Below are 6000 nucleotides of genomic sequence, written 5' to 3'. Positions count from 1 at the left end.
TTACTAAGCATACAAATACTTCCTCTACGTAAAACTGTGCACTCAGAATGACAAAAATGTTTAGTATTCTAGATACTGAGTAAAGCCAGTAAAAACAATAAATGCTAGCACGCACATTAAATAGCCACCTAGGATGACGTAAGCGCAATAATTAGAAAAACACATGCGCCGAATGTGTCATAAATGCCAGGATAACTGTCGATTGATCATCTCGATGTCAAACCGCCATTCCGACCTATCAGATCAACTCGGCACCTCTATAAATAGTGGACGAATTCCCACTTATCCCTCTTTACATCTGAAATCTTTGGCATTAAATCTCTCTCTCTCTTAAATCCCAAAATTCTCTCAAAATCCCTCAAAAAGAATCATGTCTGACGATTCTCAAAACATCTCCGGTGCCGATTACGATGACAATCGCTCCGATGAAAACCCTCCGTCTCCTGCTGAGCAGGACTATGAAGAGACTTCAACTGAGTCTCAAGGACATGGTCAGCATGACCAAACTAAGGTCAGCACTCCAAGTAAAAATCCTCAAGCTGACCAAGCAACACCATCGAAAAGGAAGAAGGAAAAGAAGAACAAGCCACCTAAGGAGAAGGTATTCATCCCTGTATACAACAGCGTTAAGGGTTGTGAGGTACTCCATTGTCGTTGGTTCTCCAAAGGGTTTGTAGAGGCTGAGAAACCTTTCTGTGAGTGGATCTCCAAAAACGGATGGACCCAACTCTTCTCTCTCCCCGGTAACACCTATCCACATCTGGTAAGGGAGTTTTACACAAACCTCAGAGTTAACGAGGACAATGTTGACCACTTAGTGACCAGGGTCAAAGGCAAAGACATCACGATTACTCCATCCTATCTAGCAACTCTTCTAAAGCTACCGGCCAAAGGTACTGAATTCAGGACCAGGAACGACCACACCAAAATTGACTATCCTGCTGAGTTCTGTAAGCCAAAAGACCACAAAGGAGAAATAGCCAGCACGTGCATGGGTCAGCCTCAGAAAATGGCTCATTACATCCTGACCAACTTCCTATTCCCAAAGGTCAACTCCTCCTCATCGGCCTCAAACTTCAAGCAATGCTTTATTTGGCATATGCTGACCTACCAACCACTCAATATGCATGTCTTTCTTATCGGCGCATTCCAACGAAGTACCGGGAAACTCAGGATGGGTTCCCTTATCACGAAAATCCTTCAGGACCACCAAGTAAGCACGGTTGAAGAAGTTGAGACTTGGGGAACAGAAATCACAGCGGCATTGCTATTTGGGTTAGCTTATAACCAGTCGATTAAATCCAAGAAAGGGAAAGGTGCATAAGAAAATGAAGAAGGGGATAATATGGTTGAAGCTGCACAGGATGTGCCAACCAAGAAAGGAAAGAAGGTAATGGTTGAACATGCTGACCGAACAAGGCAAGATAAGAAGCGAAAAGCTGACCAATCCACAAGGGATGTCAACACAGCTCCAAGGAAGCTGAGAATAATCTCTAGCAAAGTTGTTGCTGCCCAAACTCAAGGTGAACCTAAGTCAGCAGAGAAACAGAAAAGGCAAGTTGAGCCTGAGGAAGAAAGTGAAGAAACCCCTGAGCAACCTTTGTAAAAGAAGAAGAAAAATTCTGGGTTAAAGCCAATTGATGCACCTCCTCTTGACTTTGTAATCTCCGAGACTCACACTTTGTGAGAAGTCAAGAGATTGATCTTGAGAAAACTCCTACTAACCACGAAGAAGAACTGGGTGATATTGGAGGTCAGTTTCATACTGATAAGACAGGCTCTGCTGAGCGAAGTGAGACAGTTGCTGCTGAGCAAAATAAAACAGTTGATGCTGAGCAGACTGAGAATCAAACTGAGCAAAAAGTATAGGACAAGGTTTTGGAAGGTCTTGATACTGACCTTGGTCCTATCTCTGCCTCTGAGTCACTTGACTCTATTGATGCTGACCCCCCTTCTCAAAACAAAAAGGACGGCACAGGCAAACGCCTTAAACGAAAGGCTCAGAAATCTCCAGTCATCGACCTTCTGGACGATTCTCCACTACGGGAACCAATCACTGACCTCACCACACTCCAGTTTCAATTCTTCTCCACCGTCACTGAGCCAACTCTAGAACAACTCAAGGAAAAGCAAGCCTCTATTTCTCAAGCTGAGGAACAAGCCGACCCCACAGTTCCTAAGGGTCCTATCTCTGCCGACACTTCTGCTCAACTCCCCACTAAGCAAGTGCTCGAAGTTCCTGCTGCTCAAGATAAAGAGTTAGCAAAGGAAAATCCTGCTTAAGTCAGCTCTGAACTACCTCCACCTTCTACAACTATTCAGCTTCAGACTGATACTGAGCAGGTCAATATCTCTGCTGATCCACCTCTTCCAAATCCTTCAACGCAGAATGATAACCAGTTAGCTCCTGCTGCTGATTTAAATAAAAGTCCAGCTGCTGACCACGTTGGCACATCTCTTTCTGGACAGCACCAAACACCTCCTCCATCCGGTGCTACTCACATTCCGCCCTCTGAACCACGAAATGATGAATCCTATGCTTACTTGCATGCTACTGAGTCTGGACGAAGAATAATTGACTAAGCTCAAGCCTTACTTCAGGATATTCATCAAACTAATGCTGATGATGCTGGGTCTCTCAATGTTGAGCCAACACAACTTTCTTCTGTCACTCAACTTCTATCTGAAATCAAGGGTCTCAAGGACTTGATGAGTGTCATGATATCCTTTCAATCTCAACAACCCAAGCAAGAATCAATAGTGAAGCTGGCTGAACTCCAGCTGATGATGGTAACTCATATGGACGCCATCCAAGGTCAACTCAATGCCTTATCAGCTGCTAACTCAACTTATGCAACCTCTGCTGAGGTTAATCAATACTTCACCCAGCTGACCTCTGAGCTGACCGGAGCTCGTGAGCTTATCTCCTCCTCCTCCTCCCAGTGTTCCATCGAACAGATTAGTGAAGCCGTTTGCCTACTCAATCTGAATAAACAAGAAATGGACACTGACCTAGTGAAGACAAACGAGATTCTGCAGTGTACTCAATCTACCCTTAAGCAGGTTCGACATACCAATGTTCAACGTCAATAATATGATACTGCCCTGCTCAAGATGTATCATCAATCTTATGCCAAAATGATAGAATCTATAACTTGGATCGGAAAGTCTCAAGAGTATCTCTTAAGTATGCTCAGTACCAATATTAAGATCCCCGCTTCCACTATGGCCGATGGCATGGCAGTCTTCGACGGTTTTCGAGAAAGTACGAGTCAGCTTCAAATGTACTCATCCAAATTGTCTCGTGCTGATCAACAGGGAATCTTCTTTCCTCCTCCTTCCAATCCTGATGCTGGCAAAACGGGGGAGAAAGAACGCACTACTGGAACTCAGCAGAGACAAGGGGAGATCACTCGGTCTGCCGCCGGAACTCAGCAGAAGCCTGGTCCATCTTCTGCTGACCCAAGAAATCCAAGTCAGCAACCAAGAACTGCCAAAGGCAAAGGAAAAATTCAAGTCAACATGAAGAGATAGATTAAAAATAGCCTTAGACTTGTAACTTCATATGTGGCATGTCCTATTTTGTTGCTGACTATCTATATAAGCATCTTTTCTTTTTCAAACTGACTTATCTATATGAGATGCTTACCTATTATGATTCTATGCTGATCTGTCATACTTAAACTAAACATTGAACAAAGTAAAAATCTTGTGAACATAAGAAAAATACAAGTAAAATATACTCAGTACACGTAACTTTGATACCTATATAATAACTCTGATGCCTATGTGCCACACTGAGTTATAACTAAGTATTCCAAGTATTGACCATCTTCTGAACGCTGACCTAGGCTCATCTGAATTAGATCTTGGAAGGTCTAGAATTGAACTAAGTCAGTAAAACCATGTCTTAATTTCACTCGATTAAATCTTAGAAGGTTTAGAGTTGAATTGAGTCAATAGATGCAACCCTTACGGGGGAGTAACTTCAGAAGTATGAAAAGTGATTCAATCATGGGGAACTTTAATGCTGAGTTCCACAAGTAAATATTTTTGCCAACATCAAAATGTGGGAGTTTATTGAAACACCTTTCCACATGATTTTGATTTGACAAAATTATTTAAGTTAATCCATGATTAAGGGGCAATTAAATTTAAGTGCTTTGGTTTAATTGTACTAATGTGTTTGTTCAATGTTGAGTATAATTTTAAGTAAACAGAAATAAAAAGAACGGCAGAATGAAGTCAGCATGAGGCACAGAAGCTGAGTAAAACATGACTCAGCATAATAGAAGAAAAGTCGTCTTCATAACAAACGCTTGAAGATGAAGCTGACCAAAGAAGCTGAGTAGAACACAACTCAGCATAATAGAAGAAAAGGCCTTCCTCAGAATCAACGCTTGAAGACGAAGCTGATCAAAGAAACTGAGTGAAACATGACTCAGCCTGGCCAAAGATAAAAGATCAAAGGCAACGTTTATAAGTTCAAGCTAAGTGTTCGTCAGGACATCGCGAATGATCTGTTTGCTAAAAGACAAGATCCGACAACTGTCTGCACCAATAACAGAAGCTTTGGAATTACGCACAGAGACAGTTTCGAGATGCATGGGTCAACTGGACGTTAGCTAAAAGACGAAACTGGCGCTAGAAGATGAACCTGGCGGAAGAAGACAGGCCTGACGCCTGCTAATTTGAGACGACGGGATTGGCCTGCAAAATCTGTATGCTGACCAGTAAATGACTCAAGGAGCCGTTTGGATTCAACGGATAGATCCGAATTTAAATGATTAAGCCATCAGATTTCACTATAAAAGGACAAGTCCAACTCTTGGATCCTTTGCCGAAGTACAAAAGAAAAGAGCATACATACAAAGCACATTCAAACAAGAAAAGAAAATCTTACACCAAATTTCTATCTCTGTGTAAAAGCTAGATTGAATTTTGTATTCATCTAAAGTGTTCTTCATCTAGAAAGAACAAGTTTGTATCAATTATAAAAATTGAGAGAGTGGTGCTGAGTACTCGGTTTTAGTACTCAGCGGTAGAGAAAATCTAAGTGTTCGGTTATAGCACTTAGTAGGGGTTGAGTAGACGAATAGAGGAAGGTACTCTTGCATACTCAATTGCTTGTAAACGGTTTGTGCTCTACCTTTAAAGAGCTCAGTATTGGATTGAAAAAGCCCGGAAGGATTCTGGGGACTGGACGTAGGCGGTGAGGCCGAACCAGGATAAGTCTGCTGAGTAATTTCTAACTCTCTCTCAATATATATGTATGTGTTGCTTGCTTAAATTACTCAGGATATAAATTATTTAAGCTGACACTGAGTAATCAGAGTGCTGAGTTGGAAGCTGACTTAAGTGTTAATTCCCAACTCGCAAGTAAAACGGTTCTAGTCAGCCTCTGACTAAAGTTGTCTTACGTCTCTCTCGGCCGTGCTGACCAAAACTGAGTTAAGTAATTTAAAGATTTGATTAAGTCAGCATTCTTAAACGAAAAGGTTACATTAGTTCCTAACCCCCCCCCCATTGGAACTAATTACACGGGACCAACAAGAACCACCGCCAGTTCCAATCCGTGCTCGCGAGTTTTGGTATGATTGATTAAAAAAAATTATGAGTTCATTATGAGTTTTGCACGGAAACAATGGATTTTGAGTTGAATGGATTAATGAGCTTCCCAGATTTTGAAACTGGTGCATTTCGAATTACTTCAACAGTGGGATTATGTTTCAGCAGCAGATCTTGAATAGAAATTAATGAAAAATGTATAATTATCAACAAGATAAACAGAAACAATTAAAGTATACAATTAGGATAATCCTATCAAAATAATCACCATGGACTAAATAATTAAAATGAAAAAAAGAAATCAAGTCAACAGTTCCAATTTAAGGATATGTTTAACGATGATAGAAGAGAAGAATAGGAATAAATCCAATTTAATCTTTCACCGCGATGGAAGAGTGGACTAGATTTGCGAATAAGACAGACGAACAGGAA

The sequence above is a fragment of the Euphorbia lathyris genome, chromosome 10 (genome assembly GCF_963576675.1).
Source record: "Euphorbia lathyris chromosome 10, ddEupLath1.1, whole genome shotgun sequence".
Lineage (NCBI taxonomy): Eukaryota > Viridiplantae > Streptophyta > Magnoliopsida > Malpighiales > Euphorbiaceae > Euphorbia > Euphorbia lathyris.
This window is presented reverse-complemented; position numbering follows the sequence as displayed.